The 22,380-nt window shown below is 43.4% G+C and overlaps 1 protein-coding gene across 6 annotated transcripts in view; it reads right to left on the bottom strand.

Moving 5' to 3' along the window:
- TLR2 (toll like receptor 2) overlaps positions 1 to 22,380 on the bottom strand; it is a 321,825-nt gene that overhangs the window by 165,658 nt on the left and 133,787 nt on the right. For 4 of the 6 annotated variants that reach the window (XR_011205421.1, XM_069242846.1, XM_069242854.1 and 1 more), the window contains 2 exons: positions 14,837 to 14,932; positions 9,414 to 9,518 (listed from right to left, as the gene is read on the bottom strand). The gene's annotated coding sequence lies outside the window, so the exon portion shown is untranslated. The remainder of the gene's footprint in view (positions 1 to 9,413; positions 9,519 to 14,836; positions 14,933 to 22,380) is intronic. The other 2 variants (XM_069242872.1, XM_069242881.1) reach the window with 1 other exon arrangement.

Below are 22,380 nucleotides of genomic sequence, written 5' to 3'. Positions count from 1 at the left end.
CACCAGATGATGCTAATGCACACATGGACAGAGGTGAAGAGAGAGGAGGGTGGGAGAAACAGAAAGGGAGGAAATGATGTTAACCCCTACATCCACTTTACATGCAAACAATATAGACTACAACCCATGCAGGATAATCAAGAGACCATATAGCATTTACTATTGAGTCATGTAAGCGATACCCAAACTCACCTCAACCCTGCAGCCTAAACATCTGAATGAAAACCACTACATGGCTATCAACTGCCTAAATGTCTTATCCAACAAACCAGCACAGGAATATACCCTTCCACATGTCATCCATTACGGGATGATCCAAATCTGAGCACAGAAGGACTGAGAACACTAACTAACTGACAGAAATGTGTGGAGTATGTGTGGTACAGAGGTTCATTGATGTAGCAAGTGAAGCAATTGCAATCTTCATGTAAAATGCCTGTCATTACCCATATACAGTGCCAAAATGAACACCTTGTACTACAACAATACACGCAGGATGCAGCCAGTGACATGATAGCATACTTGAGCGACCCACATGTACAGGTGAACGTGTGTCACAGTACCACCACTTCTTTTCCTGCATGGCTCAACATAGCTAACATGACACACTCCTACATGACGGGTGTGACAACTACGACTGTACATTCCCTAAATCATATCTAACCATGTAAATTCAAAGTCCAGTGAGGGTCACAGTACACAACCATGCAGTAGTCAGCTGACAGTCAACACTTACCCCCTTGTGGCTGCTGTGCTGACTTCAATCACCCATCCAACTGTGGGTAGGCCACCGCCAGTATGCGGGCCATTAGGGGGTCAGGGTCTGACGGGCATCCCTCCCACGTTGGGAGGCCGTCCCCAGCTGGGCCTCTGCGGTCTTCCGGGCCCAGCGCTTCAGGTCCTCCCATCGCTTCCTGCAGTGGGTGCTCTGCCGGGTGTGGACCCCCAGGGTCAGCACTTCCTTGGCGATTGCTCTCCATATCCCTATTTTTTGGTGGACGCTGACCTGCATTGGAAACATTGCAAAAATGGGGTAAATTATGTTAATTATAACATTACAGCAGTTACCTTTGGCGACACACAACAAACACGGACTATGCACACTGACAATATCCCACACATATCATGAGCATGCTAAACACATGATCAGTCATGACATGTCAATGTGCACACATATACATCGTCAAACATCACCCGACGTGTTGGACAAAGGACGTTGTACTGACCTATTGCCCTGGAGTACCGATCCAGGGGTAGGACCCTTCCACCAGATTCTCTAGTTCCTCCGTAGTGAAGGCTGGGGCCCTATCCCTGCAGTGCCATCGTTGCTCCAAGATACAGAACATAGCAGCACACAAAGTAGAGGTCTGTCTTGCCCGAAAGCCTGGAGTCAAGTGAGCTGGCCCATATAAAAGTGCGGTTATGACTGCAGCTGTCATGACCATCACCACCGGCGGTGATCGTCATTGGTCCCAGTCTCCCATAGACGTCAATGTTAACCAATGGAGAGTTGCACGGCGGTTCAAACTGCCTTCCTGCATGACGACTTCTGCCAGCAGAACGCGGTCACTTCCAGCTGTCCAATGCATGCCGGACAGGCAGGTGCCATATTAGTCTGTAACATGACTGTCCTGGATTCACACTGCGTAATTACCTGCATGTCGTCACAAACAGATACATCAGGTCACACATTGTGGATAATGACACATGTAGTGAATGTTTGGTGATATCACCACACTTGTCACTACAGTTGCCAGCATATATGATCAGTATAGTGGAACACATGGAAGGTGTACATGTACATGTCCTGACATGACAGCCAACTTGCATGAATAAAACTTCATGACTCTCGTATGTCATACTTGGTGCCCTACATTGTGAAAGGTTCCCAGATTGTTGTTTGTGTCCCCGCACACTCCACAATGGAGTGATGAGGAATGCACCAGTTTACTGGCTACTCATAGATCTTGATGCCATGGAAGAGCGCCACATGATCCTGACCTATCGACTGAACCGTTTGTGCATCAGGGAACTGGTCGCCCAGTTGAAGACAGACCTCCTGCCGGGTTTGAGGAATCCCCATGCCATCCCTCCAACAGTCCAGGTGTTGTCAGTCCTGCATTTTCTGGCGAGTGGCTCTTCTCAGGTTACAGTGGGACTGGCTGCAGGGTTTTCACAGCCCCAGTTCAGTAAGGAGTTGCAGGATGTGCTGGATGCCCTACTCAAGCATGTGCACAGGTACATTAGGTTCCCACAACCTCCAGAATTGCCTACTGTAAAAGCAGCCTTCTACAACATATCAAATCTCCCTCAAGTAATTGGGGCCATTGATGGGACTCACACTGCGTTGGTACCTCCAAGGACCAATTAACAGGTCTACAGAAAGAGGAAGAGTACATATTCGCTCAATGTACAAGTGATGTGTCTTGCAGACGAGTACATAACACATGTGAATGCAAAATTCCCAGGATCAGTACATGGGGACAGATGTACGAGGCATTTTTCAAGTCGCAAACGGCAAATCAGGCCGTTTGCGACTTGAAAAATACAATTTGGGATGTACAAACCCATTTTTGCAATTCGATAATCTATTTACCGAATCGCAAAAGGGGTTTGCGAGTCGCAATTAGGAAGGGGTGTCCCCTTCCTAATTGTGAGTCGCAGTCCCATCTACTATTGTTTTGTGACCTTGAATGCGGTCACAAAACAGTCGCAGTTAGCACCAGTTTCAAACTGGTGCTAACCCATTTGCAAACAGGAAGGGGTCCCTATGGGACCCCTTCCCCTTTGTAAATGGCAGCGGAAATATTTTTTCAGAACAGGCAGTGGTCCCACGGACCACTGCTTGTTCTGAAAAAATGAAAAGAAACCTTTAAGGAAAACGGCCTGCATTTAAAAAAACTGCTTTATTTAAAAGCAGTCACAGACATGGTGGTTTGCTGTCTCCAGCAGGCCACCATCCCTGTGAGGGCGGCCATTCCCAATGGGTTCACAAATTGTGACCTACTTCATGAATATTCAAGAGGTAGGTCATTTGCGACCCCATTGGGAATCGCAAACAGTGTCATTGACACTGTTGTACATCAGGTTTTGTAACTCGCAAATTGCGAGTCACAAAACCTGAATTTCGTACATGTGGCCCATGATTCCTACGTCTTGAGAAACAGCAGTGTCCCTGCAATAATGTCACAGCTACAGGGAGAAAGGGCCTGGCTCATAGGTATGTGTACTGCCCTCCATGTCAGATGTTTCTACCCATCATAACACAGTCAGCACTCTGCCTAGCATTGTTACCTATAGCCATGTTCCCTTTTCCACACAGGTGACTCCGGATACCCCAACCTGCCCTGGCTCCTGACACCTTTGAGACATACAACTACAGGAGGGGAGAACAGGTACAATGAGGCACATGGCCGGATGAGGCAAGTGATTGCGCGGACCTTCGGTCTCTTGAAAGATAGATTTTGTTGCCTTCATGTGTCTGGTGGTGCACTACAGTAACAACCAGGGAAAGTCTGCAAGATCATTGTCGCATGCTGCATGCTCCATAATCTGGCCTTCAGAAGGCACATCCCACAGTTGGGGGAGGGAGGACATTGATGCTGGAACAATGTTTGTGGCTGGTGACTCTGATGGTGAGGGGGAGGCAGACAAGGATGAGGCACACAACAACAGAACTGACATACCTTGTCACTACTTTCAATGATGTACAGGTCCGTCTTGTCCTGCTGCATCATACTGCAATGTCAGCTGCTGTGTTGCATGTACCTGTTCCTGACTACTCAGGGAGGTGAACAATAGAGGATGTTCCTGTCCCACACGTTTGTGAGTACCTATGCAGGCTCTTACATATGTGGTATCATAGCTGCTGGGCCAGTCATCCTGTGTATGTGTTCAAATGCTGTAGATGTATGTCTTGGTTCACATGCCTTACAACTTTGTGCCTGATTCCATTTAATTTTCCCTCTTCAGGTCACATCTCTGTCTGCGAGCTGATTTCTGTATTGTCTGTTGCCATTGTTGACATTGGATATCATTACAATTTGGATATACTTACACACCTGATGGGATGTACCAATACATCTGTCACTTCTATATTGTTGTGGTGCCGACATGTGTATATTTTTGCTGCTTGGAAACAGGATTGCCACTACATACAATGAAGAGACGTGCACCATGACTTGTGTGAATTTGTGTTTATTAAGTGTATGACATCACAGTCCAGTGTAAGTGCTGATCAGAGTGGGTGGTACAGCTGTTTGTCTCACAGGTCCTGAATCCATTTGCCTGGTATGCTGTGTACTTGTTTTTGGACATCCAACATGGTGTAACAGTGGCACACAAGGGTGACAATGCAGAAGAAGGATCACTTCCTGGTGGGGGGACTGGCCTTGGCCTCAGGCCCTCCAAGATGTCTGGATGGGTGGGCTCTTTTGCAGGGGGTCCCTCAGATGCGGGGGGAAGAGTGCTGGTGGCCTGTGGGTCCTCCTGCTGTGCCTCAATTCCAGTAGAAGGTGCTGATGTTGTTGGCAGTGGTGTTGCCTGACTTCTGGATGGGGTCTGCTGTTGGGTTGAGGATGTCTGCAGGATATTGTTCCATTCCTTGAAATCCCCTAATATGGAGACCATGGTGGCACTGAGTGGAGTGTTTGTTGTGCAGGGATTCTGGGTGTGCTGTTTGTTGATGTGAGTTTGTGTAGTGGTATGTGTGTGTGTGCTTTGTGGCGTTTGTGTGCAGTGGTGTGTTGTGTGATGCGTGTTCAGTATGATGGTGCCTGTGGTATCTAGGTTCAGTGCCTCCTTTAAGTGTGCTCTTGCCTCACTCTGACAGTTTCTGGTTGAAAAGGGTTCTGGGTTTGTGTGGGGAGTGTTTTGTAGTGCTGTGGACAGGTGTGTGTATGTGTTTCAGGAGGTGTTGGGTAATGGTATTGTCCAATGTGGTGCAGTGTTCTGGTGGTGGTGCCTTTTTTCCCCTGCAGTGGCTGGGACCACCAATGGATTGCCGTCGTGTTGGGACCGTGATGCTGATTGGTGAATCGCTATTTGGCAGGCGGGATATTCTCGGCGTGGCAGTGCTGGTGGTGCAGCCGCCTCCTTAATGGCTTAGTTTCAGCCGACGGTGTCGTTCTTTGGGTGCTTTTTTTGGGTGTATTTTGGGTGGTGTTGTGTTGGTGACTCTTAATGCGGCGGTCTTCACTCCGCCATCACTGGTGGTCTTTCGGCGTCCGCTTGCATGGCGGTCTTCACTGATGACCGCTAAACTCAGAATGACCACCTCGGTATTTGACTCATGCCCGTTTAACCTGTTATGAGCAAGTTATTTTGGGATCCCCAATGTTAACATTAAAAGGTGTAATGTTCTGAATCTAGCAATACTTTTGCCAATTACTGCTGAAAATGTACGTGAGGATGACGGAAAGCATGACTGTCTCCACGTAACTGAATTGTGCATCAAACCAAGACCTGATATTGAAGATATCCCACTAGACGAAAATTACTATGTCATGTTTGTTGATGGATCCTGTATAAGGGATACTGAGGGACTGGTATCCAGGAACAGTGCTTTCATTTACATCTGATTAGAAAATATATTTTGCCAAAAAGGGGGGCACTATATCCCTCCTTCATGATCCTCAGCAGCACCTTTGCCAAGGTCAACCAATGGAAACTATGAAACATTCTTCCCTAGATGAGGTTTGGGTCGGGATAGAATGTTCGGAACCCTTTGCTCTGGCACGAGGCATATGCCAAGGGTTCATTTTGGCACCAATGTTTCTGCTATTGTACAATATTGGTTTGAATAACTGTGTGCTCTCCACATGGACAGGCATGCTTATAGTTGATTCAACCCCAGTCCCGGCCTTACTTTATGTCAATGACACATTCCTGTTTTCATGCACCCCTAATAGTTTGCAAGGATTAATAGAAACGTTTGTGCAGTTTATGGACACCTGCTTTTAGAGACCAGCATCTCAAAACTAAGTATATGGTGTGTGTATTGAATATCAGTCCCCATTCAAAGTAAGGGAAAGTGAATTAAGAAGGTAAATGCTTTCCTGTACCTCAGGATAATATGTGATTCAAGTAGTAGATGGCTGTCCAATCTTTCTAATAGATGCCTACATTTTAATCACTCTGTGGTGGCATTGTATGATTTTACTAGGAGCCTTGAAAATATGACTGCAAATGTTTATTGGTCTTGACCCAGTATTTGGGGCCATTGTGATGTAACAAACCTGAAAACTGAGGCCAACTGATTTTAAAGGATCCTATTAGGCCTACCACTTTGCACACCACATTTCTTTGCACATGTTGAATTATGCAAAACTTGCATGGGAGATCAACTCAAGCTTGAACCATTGATCCTTGGGATATTCATAAGGGACAACAAACATGCTGTTCTCCAGCAAGAAATCATAACTGACTGCCTCACGTGACAGTGGCCATATGATTCCACAGCTCAAATATATTAAGAACATTAGTGAAGCCAGATATCAGAAGGGTGAAAAAATTGTACACCGTTTTTGATCGCACCCTAGGGATGCAATGGAAATGGGAAAGCCCATGTTACAGGACTATTTTATCGCTCAAACAATGAATGGCACGGAACCATATTTGATTTGGGACAAAAAGCAATGGGAAAGGCTGGTTCTCACAAATGTTTGACTGGAAAATATAAGAATCATGCTATGTTTCCCCCAGTCAATGCTATACTGTATTTGTTATTCCTGCCCCTGCAATGAAGTCTCCATTCAGACTTTAGCCCACTTTGCTTTTTTTGTGAATGCTATTAACTTTTTACAAATAGATTTTTAAAACCTGTTCTTAAACTATATGGATTTTATCAGTATAAACCAGCTCTGTATTTTCTACCTCTGCTGCCCAAACAACTTGCTTGGGATTTTTAAAAAAATCTGCTTTAAATAAACATAACCAACAAAACCTCTGAACCTTTTAGTACATTTCAAATTATGGATCAATGTTACAAATCAATTCTTATTTCTTTTATAATTGTTCTATTTTTAACAATGTTACTTTGTACCTTTGTGCTGATACGCTTTTATTGAATTATTGATTGATTTCAAAATGCTAAAACGCCGTACAGAAATTCCGACTATTGAAGATTTTTAAGCACTTACATTTTTGTGCATCGTGAACGGCATGTAGAAAGTATTTTCACACTTGATCATACAAGAGATATAGTACGGTTGTCTGAGAAACACATTATCTATGATTTGTACAAGTGTGTCTTTCTGACCTTTATTACCTAGGCCTCAAATTAGGCGTAATTGTCATCTTTTTCAAAATGAATGTCACTACTGTCACCCTTGTCTTCCCCTGCACACATCACTCCATTGCTTTTCTGGAACACGTAATCAAGTAAAATATTATTTGTTTATTTCCATTGTCATTGATCATGCTGTCCTTGATTAACTTTCCCTGGCTGTCACAAACTGCAACTATTTCTTTAACGTCTTTCCGCTAGATCACTGTGTCCTATTCTTTCATAAAACACATTGTTGTTTGAGTATCAAGTTTATTTTAGGATCTACTGATGGCATCAGCATAAAAGAGGCAGAATAATTATTAATGTAGTGGGGTAGTGCTTAGCGCTAAAGCAATATGACGTTTTATAAGTCTGTCCCCTGATTTGCTGATGAAATTATACATTTGCTCACACCACGATGATTCTTGAGCTCTGTTAATTTTATATGTGAAAATAATGTATAAAACCCTTGATTTTGGGGGTGAGCCACAGACGTTCCTGTTCTACTACGGATGCTGTCTGTTTTAATCTCGATTTTGATGCTCACAATCAATTTTTGATTTTGCATCTCTATTAAAAGTCCCATTCAATTGAAAGTCTTCATGGCATTGACTCTCTTTTAGCTTTCTTTTGAATTTTGGAATAAAACCCTTTAATTAATCTGCTGATCTACAACTCAGTTATTGAGTGGGTCCTTATACTTAATTGACTGTATTTTCTGATATGTTTATATGTTGGGAGACACATTGACAGTGAGACACAATGCCTTATGAAATTGAGGTTTAACACTGTATTTGATTCATCAAATTGTGGCCATTGTATTTGAATTACATTTTGGTGTTTCTAAAATTGGGGTGGCCCCTATGTCCACAAAATTTGGAAGCAGGGAACAGTTGCATGGTAAAGCGCACCTTCTTTTTGCTTTACAAATTTCTCTCTTTATCCCAATTTGAGTGTGAGTGGATTTTCCAGTGTGGCTCTTCCTGGCGGATTTTGCCAAGACCTGACTTTCAGTGCCTATTCCAGAATAATTTGGATTGTAAGTATTAATTGGGTGGAATGCTACTGGTGATTGAAAGTGCTTCTAGTGTGTTACTGAGGTGCTGAAATTTGTGTTGCACAATGGATTGCTATGCTATTTTGTTGCATCAAGTATGACTTTGGCGTAGTTCTACAAGGTTTGCTTTCCCACCCACAGGTGACAGTGGGAAAATTGTTTCCATGCATCAGTGCTGAGTACAAAAGACAGGTTATTGTAGCCCTCAGACCCCACCCAATATATTGTTGAAGTGGAATCATTGCCTTTGGTTTACTAACAATCCCTAAACCAGAAGTACCATGGCACCAGAAACAAGCCTATTTCACTCTTTACTATATTACACACAGACAAATGGTACTAAGAAGGACAGACACTTTTAACTAAAGCAGTTATTGCAACAGGGCTGTCATGGGCTGACCTCCGTCGGACTGCAACGCAAGCAGAGGATCCCCCACGATGTGCCCGGGGGGCACTCCAGAGACATGGTCCTCACAGAACGTGGAGCACTTCCGGGGACGTGACCTCATGGCGTGCACCACGCCGGAAGAAAAGGAGGTCAGGAGAGACGCGGAGCGCTCTCCAACAGACGGTATTATCGTGAAGGAAGCCCCAGGAGGAGAAAGCAACGCGGCACCAGAGAGGCACAGGGTGGAAGAGTAGGGAAGCGAGGAGAACGCAGAGGAGTTGCAGCGGGAGCAGACAAAGAATTCCACTCCACCCCAGGCAAAAAACACTGCGAAGCAGCCCAGCCGCGTTCCAGGAGGAGCGTGGCTCCACAAGGTACGGGCTTATTAGAAGGAGGGTCGGGAAGTAGCTAAAAGGTTTGCCAAAGGACCAGGGGAGGAAGAGGCAGGAGAGAAAATGCAGCAACAAGGGGAACTAGTAGGAAACCTAAACTTAAGTTGCACAAAGGAAACAAGAAGCACGTTTCCAATGGGAGACTCTGTCTCCCTTGCATGCAATACAAAAACAGTCTACTGCACTACTTCAGGGGTGTAAATCAATGTGTGTGCACTTGAAGCAGTGTTGTTCCACCTTCACTCACCTCCCACACCTCCCTGGTACCCTGGAGATATATCCCTATAATACCCGTAAGTGGAAACTGACCTGATATTGTCCTTTCTGTATTTTGTTTGAGGGACATCCGCATGAAGACTGATGAAACAGGACCAATCCAGGACAGTTCACGCAGGTCTCCTATCTTCCTGACAGCTACCAAAGAGAAAAGAGAAGACTGTTTAAAAAAGGAAGCCCTTAAACCAATTCTTATGTATAAGTTTTTCTGGAAAGGACAATGGTGAAAATAAAATAAAGACCATACTACTGAAAGCACCCTTATAGGCCTCTTCTCAGTTATTCGGCGCCCTTACAGTGGTGTCAGAAGTGGGATGCTAAATACCTCCCATCCTTTTTTCCTCCTACACTACCTGACAGAGTTGTTAGAAGACAAAAGGTAGCCAGAGACAGAGATAGTGATGGAAAAGATGATTAGACAATTAGCAGAAGGGCAGAGACATTCACAATTATTTTTTGAGGAGCAGACGAGGAATGTTCAAAGAGATAGAGAACAGTTACAAGAACCAGGCTTCCCTTAGTACACTTAATCTCGCAATCAACGAACCAGCTATTCAAAAATTAATCGAAACGGTTGGTGACACTAAGGTACACCCTAACGTGCCCAGTTCAGTGCTGCAAAAGTATATGGCTGGTAAGGACCCAGAATCTTTTTTTTACTAATTATGAGAGTTGCCCTGTCTACCTCCTGACCCCAAAAAAGGTGGGGCCAGTGTATCGCCCCTTTATTGACAAGAGAACAACAAACCGCTTACTAAGCCACTAACCTGGGTGGCATGACCCCGTATGAACTGGTAAAGAAAGCCATATTGGAGAGATTAGGTTTTGACTGTGAACATTACTGAGTAAGATTTCGTAGGGAGAAATGGAATCACAACAATACGCCTAGGGCATTATACTATAGAACACAAGATGTAGGGTTGAAGTGGCTTAAACCTGAGGAGTGCACCAAAGAAGAGGTAGTACAGAAGATACTGCTCGAACAACATTTAGAATCACTACCCCTACAAATCCGGCAATGGATTAGACACCATCCGAAAGTATCAGTACCTGAGGCTATTGATCTAGCTAGTGCCTATCATCACACTATTGATGTCAAAAGCAACTCATCTAGAAGTTTCCGAGCCCTACCCCCTCCAAATAGGTATAGTGAGAGACCTACCCCGAGAGCCAGCCCAGGTACTCGAAGATGTCCCCGTCCTTTAGGCAGAGAAGTGATGTCACAACCACAATGTTATCACTGCGCTGAGTGGGGCCACATAGCTCATAACTGTACTCGGCAGGTCTCCAATCCTGAGCCTATGGAAATAGGAATGTCTAAGGGAAGGGTCATGTGTACAGGGGAAAAGAATACCCAATATGTGATAGAAATGGGAGTAAATGAAACCACCACTCCGTATTAATTGACTCTGGGTGTCGTCAGTCAGTAATACGAGCTGAGCTAGTAAAACCAGGCCAGTGGGATGAAGAAAACAAGACAGCCATAACCTGTGTACATGGGTAAACAAATGTCTATCCCCTGGCCCACATAGACTTTTCCTGGAGGAATAGGTGTGAACACCTTAAGGTGGGGTTCTACCCGGCTTGATTTAAGACCTTATTGTGGGTACAGACTATTCAGGATTTTTATCCTTAATGGATAAAGCTATCCAGCAAGAAAAGGCCCAGGAGTGGTTTTTATAAGCTCCCTTTCATGACAAAATGATAAAGGGAGGTAAGGAAAAGTACAAAATGAGTAGGAGAGACAGAAGAGAAAACAAAAAACCCTATGCCCAAAGCAGGTCTATTGCACATGTGTTCCTTATCTTTCACAGAATCCCCAGATGATTCTCCCATGGGGAGCTTCAGGGTGAATCAGAAGGAGGACCCCACCCTTAAAAACGTGCGGGAGCAGGTGGTTCCAAAGAGCCAAGAGAAGGTAGGAAGCATCTTCATTCTGAAAAGGGGTCTTTTGTATAGACATGTAATGTCTGCAGATAAAATACTGACTCGGCTAGTACCCCAGCCATTCCGGCTCCAGGTATTACATTTAGCACATAATAAGATAGGAGGAGGACATTACGGCAGCGAGAAGATGGAGTCCTATTTACTCCAAAGATTCTATTTGCCGGGAGTGTATTCAGATGTCAAAAGGTTTTGTGCCTCATGTCAAATATGTCAGTTATTCAATCCCCCTCAACAACCAAAAGCTCCACTACTCCCATTACCCATAATTATTATCTCCTTCACCGGAGTAGGAATGGACCTAGTGGGACCCATTGTTGCCTCAAGCCGAGGCTACAAGTACATCTTAGTACTTGTTGATTATTCTACCCACTACCCCGAAGCGATCCCCTTGAGAAATATGAACACGAAAACAGTGGCTCAGGCCATGATCGAATTCTTTACTCAAGTACGTTTTCCCAACAAATTATTAACTGATCAGGGTACCCCGTTTGTATCCCGGTTGATTAAACAGATCTGTAGTTTGTTAGGTATTATCCAAATAAAAACATCAGTGTATCATCTACAAACAGACAGTCTCATAGAGAAATACAATCGTACTATAAAATCTCTCCTGAGGAAAATGATCTCTGATAACAGGAGAGATTGGGTTAGGAAATGACCTCTAGTACTTTACGATATTAGGACACATGTACAATCCTCTACCGGACATAGCCCTTTTGAACTAGTATTTGGACGAAACCCCAGAAGTTTGCTAGATATCGCTGCAGAAAGATGGAAAGAGGAAGAAGATGAGGGAAAGGAGTTACTAGAATACGCTAAGGAGCTAAAGGACAAATTACATTCTTTATGGGGAGATGTTCATATAAAAATGGAGGATACACAAGAAAGACAGAAACAGTACTATGATCGAGGGAGTAAGCTCAGGGAATTGAAAGTTGGAACAAAGGTCCTTATTCTACTACCCTCCTCTGAAAATAAAATGTTGGCCAAAGGGCAGGGACCCTATCAAGTAATAGGAAAAGTCTCTCCAGTCACCTATAAAATCCCACAAAAGCGAACAGATATCATATTAACTTACTGAAGGAGTGGGTAGAAGATGAGCTCATAAGTACTCCATCTGAACAAGTGGCTTTAGTCACACCTAGACATGGGTGAAGTATTCAATTTCCACTCTCAAAGGAGGAGGAGGACAAAACCCTCCCATGTATAAATGAACAGTTAAGCTCCAAACAAAAAGAACAAGCACTCACCCTAATAAAGAAGTACAAAGAGGTTTTTTCAGTAAAAGCAAGCCAAACCACCATGGTTCAACACCACATATATAAGGACAGGGGTAAAAACATCCGTCTAAGGCCCTACCAATTTTCCAAGGCTAGAAGACAGGCGGTAGAAGACGACATAAAAGCCATGTTAGAGAGTGATATAACAGAACCTTTATCAAATCCATGGTGCTCTCCAATTGTACTAGTGCTGAAACAAGATAACTCTATCCGATTCTGTATAGACTTCCATCAATTAAATTCAATATCTCCCCTTGATACCTACCATATGCCCAGAGTAGATGAAATGATAAAACAGTTGGGAACAGCTCAGTATCTGACGACTCTAGATTTAGCAAAAGGGTACTGGCAGATCCCATTAGCACATGAAGATAGATACAAGACAGCTTTTTCCACTCATTCAGGACTTTATCAGTTTAAAGTATTGCCCTTTGGCCTCCACGGGGCACCTGCCACTTTTCAGAGGCTTATGAATCATATTCTTTGCAAGCATAACATGTATGCAGAGGCATAGCTAGATGACATTGTGGTTTTCAGTCCATCTTGGGAGAGTCATCTGAACCATTTAGAATCGGTTATCCTAACACTTAAAGAAGCAAAATTAAGCGCCAATCCAAAAAAATGTCACCTAGCACAGGAATCCATTCAGTATTTAGGGTATCGCATAGAATAGGGCACCATCAAACCTCAGATCGATAAAGTACAGGCAATCCAGGATATTCTATATCCCACAACTAAGAAACAAATACGTTCCTTTTTAGGCAAGGTTGGATACTACCGCAGGTTCATTCCTCATTTTTCAGATAAAGCAGCAGTTTTGACGGACCTCCTCCAGGCTAAACGTCCTGCCCACCACATTTCGTTAACTTCCCTACAAAAGGAAAAATTTGAAACACTGAGAAAAATCCTTTGTACTCCCCCGTCCTACATTGTCCAGATTTTAACAGACCCTTTTTTCTTCAGATGGATGCCTCTGACCTGGGATTTGGAGCTGTTTTACTACAACCTGATGACCTTGGAGAGTTACATCTGATAGTCTATATTAGCCGAAAATGTTTGCCTAAGGAACAAAGATATGCTACTATTGAAAAGGAATGCTTGTGCATTAAGTTGGCCATGGAAGCATTACAATACTATTTATTGGGGTGTTCATTTCACCTTAAGACAGATCATGCTCCCTTAACATGGTTGGCCCGTCATAAAGATATTAATACCAGGATCCTTTGTTGGTTTCTATCGCTTCAACCTTTCTCCTTCCAGATTCACCATATGCCAGGTAAAGAGATGGTTCGGCGAACTGCCTATCAAGAACTCCGAGTCATGCATGGCCCGATCGGTCATGCTTGGATGGGGGCCTATGTCACGGGCCGACCCCTACATTGCTTTTGGTTTACTAACAATCCCTAAACCAGGGGTACCAAGGCACCAGAAACAAGCCTATTTCACTCTTTACTATATTACACACATACAAATGCTATTAAGAAGGACAGACACTTTTAACTAAAAGCAGTTATTGCAACAGAGCTGTCACTGGCCGACCACCACAGTGAACTGCGACGCAAGCGGAGGATCCCCTACGAAGTGCCCCAGGGGCACTCCAGAGACATGCTCTTCGCAGAACGTGGAGCATTTCGAGCGTCGCGTCCTCATGGCGCGCACCATGCCAGAAGAAAAGGAGGTCAGGAGAGAAGCGGAGCGCTCACCAACAGACGGAATCGTCGCGAAGGAAGCCCCAGGAGGAGAAAGCGACGCGGGACCAGTAAGGCACAGAGAGGAAGAGCAGGGAAGCGAGGGGAAAGCAGAGAAGTCGCAGCGGGAGCAGATGAAGAATTCCCCTCCACCCGAGGCAATAAACACCGCGAAGCAGCCCAGCCACGTTCCAGGAAGAGCATGGCACCACAAGGTACTGGCTTATTGGAAGGAGGGTCGGGCAGCAGCTAAAAGGCATTCCAGAGGACCAGGGGAGGCAGAGGCAGGAGGGAAAACCCAGTAACAAGGGTAACTAGTAGGAAAACTAAACTTAAATTGCATAAAGGAAAAAGAAGCATGTTTCCAATGGTAGACTCTGTCTCCCTTGCATGCAATAAAAAAACAGTCTACTGCACTACTTTAGGGGTGTAAATCACTGTGTGTGCACTTGAAGCAGTGTTGCTCCACCTTCACTTACCTCCCACACCTCTCTGGTACACTAGAGATATATCCCTATAGCACCCCTAAGTGAACACTTACCTGATACTGTCCTTTCTGTATTTTGTTTGAGGGACATCCGCATGAAGACTGATGACACAGGACCAATCCAGGACACGCGGGTCTCCTTCCTGACAGCTGCCAAAGAGAAAAGAGAAGACTGTTTAAAAAAGGAAGTCCTTAAGCCAATTCTTATGTTTAAGATTTTCTGGAAAGGACAGTGGTGAAAAGAAAATAAAGACCATACCATTGAAAACACCCTTATAGGCCCATCCCCAGTTAATTGGTGCCCTTACAAGGGCCAACCTGTTTCTCAGTACATCTAAAACAACCATACAGAATATCATAAAAACAGCAAATAGGCAGGTTGTGAACAACAAGAATCACATTATCATTTCTAACATAGTTAAAATGTAATTTAAAACTTAACACCTACTTCTATGTGCTACACTAGGAAAGCATGGAAAGTAGAACTTGCAATCTAGACTTTCTTAGGGAGAAGCACTGCACTGCATACCTTGTTGACAGCAAAAGCTGTGGTTATCAGTGAGGCGTGAAGACAGTGTTCCTTGCAAAAGGAAAGCACCTGCCACAGCAGCATCCTTTCTCCTGGACTCAGCTCATTATCTGCATCAAGTCCAATGTTGAATCTTCTTGGTGTACTGGCAGTAGTCAAGACAGTTTCTGACCATATCGTGTGTGATAATCTGGGTGAAGGACCTCTCCTGACAAGTGGTCAAGGGGAAGACCTTATATATTAAATCTTATCGAAGACTGAAATTTCTGACATAAGTTCAGGAATTTCTGACATAGATTATGTGCATCAAGGTGTGCATCCCAAGCATATACTTATGCACATATAAAGTAAATGGTGTTCAATTCAGACTACACTATTTTGGCTATATGGCTGTGTTTGTTCTTATTTGACCTTGAAACTGTGATAACGAAACACCTGTCCCAGACTGATGTCGCATCATGTGTTATATCTATGCCAATGTCAAAATGTCCTGACACTTTCACAGTTCTTGGAATGATAAGGTCAGAAAACATCTGCATCAATGGCAGACATGACAGTGATTCCGCATAAATTAAATTGGGGCAAAAATAGCAACTCCTATTTACCCAAGATGAATTTGGGTCCTACTTAAAATGGAGTCAGACTTTAGGAGCTTCACGTCAGTGTGGGAGGTTTTTGGTTATGTGATGTTGATTCTGGGATCAGTTGGTGGGTGAATTACTGTGATTCTGATGTACTATTGTTATTTGTGATTAAAGAAAAAAAGAGACAGATTTTTATTATTGGTTGGTTTAGTTATCAGATTCATTGAAATACAAGATCTCCAGATTCTTTTGTTTAACTTGTCTACACAAAGGTAGTATGTTTTGTGAGGTGCCACATGCACACAGATAAGGTTTCCTGAATTAACAAGTTTTCCCTTTCTAGGAGTGCTTTGCTCCTCAGTGCACAGGAGTAAATACATTAACCAAAGGACGATTACCTCTGGACTGGAATCTGTTTGGTGCGAATTGGGTTTGACATGTTCCATGAAGGTGCTACTTTTTTCTTTTGTTGCATTTTTAGTCTTATTCTAGCCTGCTCATTTTCTCTCGAATTTAGGTTCAGCAGCCAAGATTTATTATGGTTTATTTAGTGTGTGTCTATTGAGAAAGCCTGTACAACTGTTTTCTCACTCATGAAGACATGCTGGGTTTTGTACGACGTCGCCAAAATCAGGCTGTCATTGGTTAGTTACTGTCAAAGCTGCAATGTGATAAATTGACCTTTGGCATATCTGCACTGGGATTGGTTGGTTGTTTGCTAGCATGTTTTGTGTGGTTTTCAAATTATTTTGAGTGAAAATAATCTGTGCTGTGTTGAAAAAGTCTAAAGCTCCTATTGTACCAGCAAATGCACAGGCAGAAATTACCTGCAGAAGGATTGCCTGCATATGAAATGATGACAGACTTTGGATTTTGTACGTGTACTTGGATTTCTAATTGACATGAATATACCTCTTCTGACAAGGGCTTGTAGTTTCCCTCGGAGGGTACCTTTAACATTATAAAGCTAGATTTCTTGAGACAAACCATGAATGATAGAAAGCCATTACTTAGATCTCCCCAATTTGAGGCCTTGAACAAATAGGATTGGATGGCTACAGAGAGAGAGAGAAAATGAAGAGGAAGGTGAAAGGTTCTTTTAAGCTGCAGCTGGAAGGCAAGTGGAATCCACAACAGAAATTTTGGAGGGAGGATATGATGGAAGGAGTGAGAGTTTTCTCAGCGATAATCAAAGAGACGACAGACAAAAAAAAAACAGGTGAGGGAGACAGAGAGAAACAACACTCAGAATGAGACTCAGATGATGAGGTTAACATTTTAAATGACCGTTTGCATTTGGGAGTTCCCCCATATACACATGGAATCCAAAGACATGGGCAGGGTCCCATGGTACTCTATATAGGTTCAGCAGGGTCTGATGATGCTTACAGTTGTGAATGGATCTGTCAGTGCCCTATCTGAGAATATAATGCCAGTTTTATTGAGTACTAGTGGAGATACTACAGATGTTTCTCCGGTTTCAAGTGACATGCCTGTTACTACTGCTATTAAAGAAGAATTTGCTAAGGAAAGGGATATTAATGTTGGGCTTTTAAAAATTGAATTCTGGGAAATTTGACAATGAACAGTGCACAGGAACAGATTATTGTCACATAATGTGGATTCAATGGGATACACGATCAAAGAAGCAGCAATATGGGCAAATGATGCATATGACAAGTTTCAGGAACTGACTGATGAATGTGAAGTTGACACAAGAAAAAGGAAAAGTGTGAAGAGAAATTCTAAAATGGATTTGACAAATGAAGAAATAAAATAATTAGGTTTATTGCCTTAACAGCTCAAATTAGGGATCTGGATTAAAAGACAAGGAACTGGAAGGTTTTGAAGAATATAGATTAAGGTGGAAGAAGGGGATCGCTAATAACATTAAAGTTTCAGAGGCAGGAAAGGCAGTGAAGGGGTCAACTAGTGATCCAGAGTTAGGGGCAGTCTCAGAATTTTCGTTGAGAGAAGTGCATGGAGAGAACTATGTGCCTTGAATGAGAGGTGATCTTTATGCTTTCACAACGAATTTCCCAAACTTGCATCAATCTTGAATATAGAACTAGAGAAGTGATACAGATAAGTTCATAGGCTGACAGTGATTTAAAAAATGCTTTGGACTGATTTGAATACATTGAATACATTGTTTGAGACTGTTGTTCTTAGTGATTTGTGGTCTGAGAGTAAGGCTGCTGTTGTTTTACCAACTGAAGAACCGGTTAAGGTTGAACCTAATTGTCAACATCAGGACAGTGCGCGCTCTACGGGCGACAAAAATGCAAAAACCCAGCCTTTATGCAAGAGCATAATTCATGCATTGTGTTTATATGCAGTATGTTAACCTTTTGCATTGCAGACTTTAACCTTGAAAAATACTATTAATGATGTTTGCAATAACTGTTCATTTGTAAGGTATTGCTGCAGGCTTACTGAGTGTGTTAGGGTGTGGTCCTTTTTTAGGACCTTCTAGAAGCTTTCCCTGCAGCATGGCTGGGTGTTGTTTGTGGGCTGGGCCAGACTCCATATAAGGGAGCCAGCCCAGCTCCACGTGCTCACAATTCAGAGGTCCCGGTGCAGAGCAGCAGCAACTTCCTGAGCTCCTGTTCCGGAGGCCTGCCCCGCATTATATTGGGAATCTTAGAGAAGGGTGCTAGGGCGGAGGTCGGGCTGGACCCCGTTCTCAAAGATTCTCGAGTTTTGGGCCTACTTGTGAGCTTTCAGAGTGCGCGATTCATTGCTCTCATGTAAACCTTGGCATTCAGATCAGCAACAGCTTGCACAATCATTTTATGGCATTTGCATAATCTTGTTCGAATCGGCAGTGTGCACGATTCATTTCCCACATGTAAAACTTGATGTTCAGATCGGCAACAGCTTGCGCAATCATTTCATGGCATTTGCATATTCTTGTTCGAATCGGCAGTGTGCGCGATTCATTTCCCGCATGTGAAACTTGATGTTCAGATCGGTAACAGTGTGCGCGATCATTTCATGGAATTTGCATATTCTTGTTCGAATCGGCAGTGTGCGCGATTCATTTCCAGCATGTAAAACTTGACGTTCAGATCGGCAACAGTGTGCGCGATCATTTTATGCCAATTAAAGCTTTGGTGTGTTGTGTTTGATGAGGTGCACACATTTATCCCGAGCTTTGGGGATTTTCTGTGAAGATGCTAAATTCAAAATGTGACATTCTTTGTGCACATTAAGTCCCTAGTACAATTCCTATTGTTTTCCAGAGAATGTTTCAGATTGCCTTTTGTCCTCATGTAAAAACGCAATGTTTGTTCTGAAACATTATTCTAGAAGGTTCTTGTATTTCTAGACAGCGTGTGATATTTCATGAAAAACTCATATGAAACATTGTATTAACCATTCTTGATTCTTTTTCCAGGTACCCAGATTTATTGAGGTCTAGTTATAGTCACTGCTTAGGTTATCCATGGTTACAGTATGAGAACTCTTAGGACCATAGTCGAGTGAAAGTCAATGTGATTATATCTTGATATTGTGTTGTTTAACCTTTTGCTTCCTACAGGTCTCCTTCCCAGCTGTTCCCTATCTAATCCCCGTTTCCCCCACTTGGACTCTCTCAGGCTCTGTGATATTTCTATTGGAGCTTTGGAGCTGTCTAGTGGTGGACATGTTGGGAACGTGCGCAGGCCCAGAGGATCTGGTCTCCCTGACACTAATAATGCTCTTTCTGATGTGAAAGCTGACATATAGAAGGGAGTGCTAGAACATTTCAAAAAGATGGTGCCAGATAAGGAAATTAATTGGTCAAGGATTCTAAGATCTACAAAAGACCCAAAAGAGTCATATGATAAAAGGCTCCTGCAGCATTTTAAGAAACACAGTGGAGTTGAAGGTTTCAAGAAAGATGGTGCAAGTGGTTTCATGTCTTTTTTTGTTAGACGTTTGTTTCACATATTGGTGTGTGATGTGCTGGCAGACAAAGGGTATAGATGAAATCCTTAGGTAAGCCAAGTACAGTAGTGATTGGTTTGATCCAAAACAGAAAAAGATCAATGAGAAGCTGATGACTGCCCAAACAAACAATTTTAGAGAAAAGGCAGGAATCACTTGATGGTTTCTGATGTTGGTTTGTAGTACTATGACAATACTGAAATAAATGTGATGTCTTCAAAGCAAGGTGTGAAGAGGAGAAATGAGATAGGGCAATTGCAAGGGAGTGGAAGAGGGGTTGCGGATAATGCCAGAATTAATGTAAATATTGCTATGCTAAAAGACAGCACAGCTTGTCATTTTTGCAGTAAAAGAGGCCATTGGAAGCTATAATGTAGGCAAAATCCAGATGGAATCCACAATGATTTTGCTCCCCTAATGCAGCTGAATGTGAATAAGATGCAGACACAGCCATTATTCCGAGTCTAACCAGCTCCTGTGCAGAATATGCAGAACCAAAGACAATTTTGCATGAAATAAACCCCTAGACCGCATTGCAGCAAAATATAAAAAAAACACAATGCTATCTAATCCAGGGCACTAACAGAATCCATTAACTATGAGTAAAATGTTTTTTTGTGTTTCATCCAGAAAATAATTCCCAATAAGGGCTCCTAAGCGGGGAGGAAGATGGCTTACTTGGAGCAGTCCTGGAGGTAGACGAAATAGGCCCATATATTGACGGTGAAGACAATGGCCACCATGTTGCTTTCTTGATGGACATGGAGGCTATCCACTCTACTGTTCATTTTGTGATAGTTCCAAACATACCCCTCTCGGGCAAAACAAGTTCAAGTTGTAGCCATCAGGTATAAAGAGATTATTACCCAGGTTACACCGGATGTCCCTGTTAAAATAGGATCAATGGAGAATAATTATCAGTTCATAACGTCTGATTCAATTTTTTAGGCAGGGACTTGCTTTGCAAAATGAACTGTGCGATTTATTGTACACCAGATGGTGTCACAATTGAAACTCAAAATGAAGATTCAGGGTCTCATTACGACCAAGGCAATCTTAAGACTGCCAGGGCAGAGGTGGGGGTCGGACCGCTGCCAATGTGGCAGTCCGACAGACACCTTACAACCACGGAGGTTGTGCCACAGTCGGACCACCAGCACCGCCACTTCTCCCCCCCTGGAGGGTCTGGCGGTGAGGTGGTCCTAATCCGCCAAGTCATCACTGCAAGCAGCGCTGCCCTGGGGATTACGAGTCCCTTCTCCGCCGGCGATTACATTGCGGTAGCACCGCCATGTAAAGGCTGGCGAAGACTGGGTGCAGGGGGCCTTGTCATGGGCAGTGCAGGGTCCCCCATGGCCAGCCCCATCATGCTTTTTACAGTCTGCTTTGCGGACAGTGAACAGCACGACAGGTTCTGGTGCACCCTATACCCCACAACATCACCGCCGGCTCTATTATGAGCCGGCGTCAATGTTGTGGGCCATCTTCCACTGGGCCAGCGGGTGGGAACTCTGTTCCCCCCGCTGACTCAGCAGGAAACTCGTAATAGGGGCCACAGGGAGGGGACCGCACGGGAAGTAACCTGACTGTGGGACTTCGGCAGACGGCCTTTTCCATCCGCAGAAGTTGTAATTAGGGCCTCAGTGTTAAAAAATAAATCATATGATTCAAGAGTTCTGCTGTTCCCAGTTTCAACTAAAGAAGCTTTGCCTCTGGATTTGAGGCAAAGTGTCAAAGAAGAAGTATGGGATTTTTCTAGTAAATAAATAGGATAGGATGAATTAAAACTGCATAGCCTGCCAAGATAATTGTGAAACCCAATGCAGTTTTCCCTAGCATTAAACAGTAGAAACTTACACGAGAGGCAGAAAAAGGAATGATGCCAGTTACTGAAAAAATAATTGAACAATGAATTCTTTAAGAAATGTTTGGTCTTCCTAGCAATTCTTCCGAGATGGATATTAATAATTGTGAAGGATCCTAGAAGAATAAACAAAATAATGATCCCGTGTTGTCCGGTGGTACCGAATCCAGAAGCAATTTTGCTCCAGATTCCCCACAGATGCAGAATGGTATGCAGTCATTGATTTATGCCAAGAGTAATCCTCCATTCCCCTGCATGAAGGCAGCCAGTATTTATTTAGGTTCCAATTCTGAAATAAGGTTCTCACTTAGGAGCATATTTAAGAAAAGAGGATCTGTTGTTCTAGTCTGGCGCTTTGCAGCATTTGCGTAAAAATTCTGACGCTAATCCTGCAAAGCACCCAGAGGCCCATTGTAAGCAATGGAAGCCTTCTTTTAATGCCTGCACTAAGCAGGCGTAATAAAAGTGCCGAAAAAAATGGCGCAAGCAAATGTCTTAGATTTCCTTGAACCATTTTTATGCCCCCCCATAACGGGGAACATCCCCTTTGCATACATTATGCCTGGCGCAGGCATAATGTAGCGCAAAGGGTTACAAAGTGGCGCAACGCATGCATTGTGCCACTTTGTAAATATGGCACAGCGTTTTTGGCCTTCTAACGTCACATTAGCATGAAAAAAATGATGCT

This window comes from Pleurodeles waltl, chromosome 1_2, assembly GCF_031143425.1.
Source record: "Pleurodeles waltl isolate 20211129_DDA chromosome 1_2, aPleWal1.hap1.20221129, whole genome shotgun sequence".
Lineage (NCBI taxonomy): Eukaryota > Metazoa > Chordata > Amphibia > Caudata > Salamandridae > Pleurodeles > Pleurodeles waltl.
Note: the sequence above shows the minus strand (reverse complement) of the source record. Positions and strands in the feature narration are given on the sequence as shown.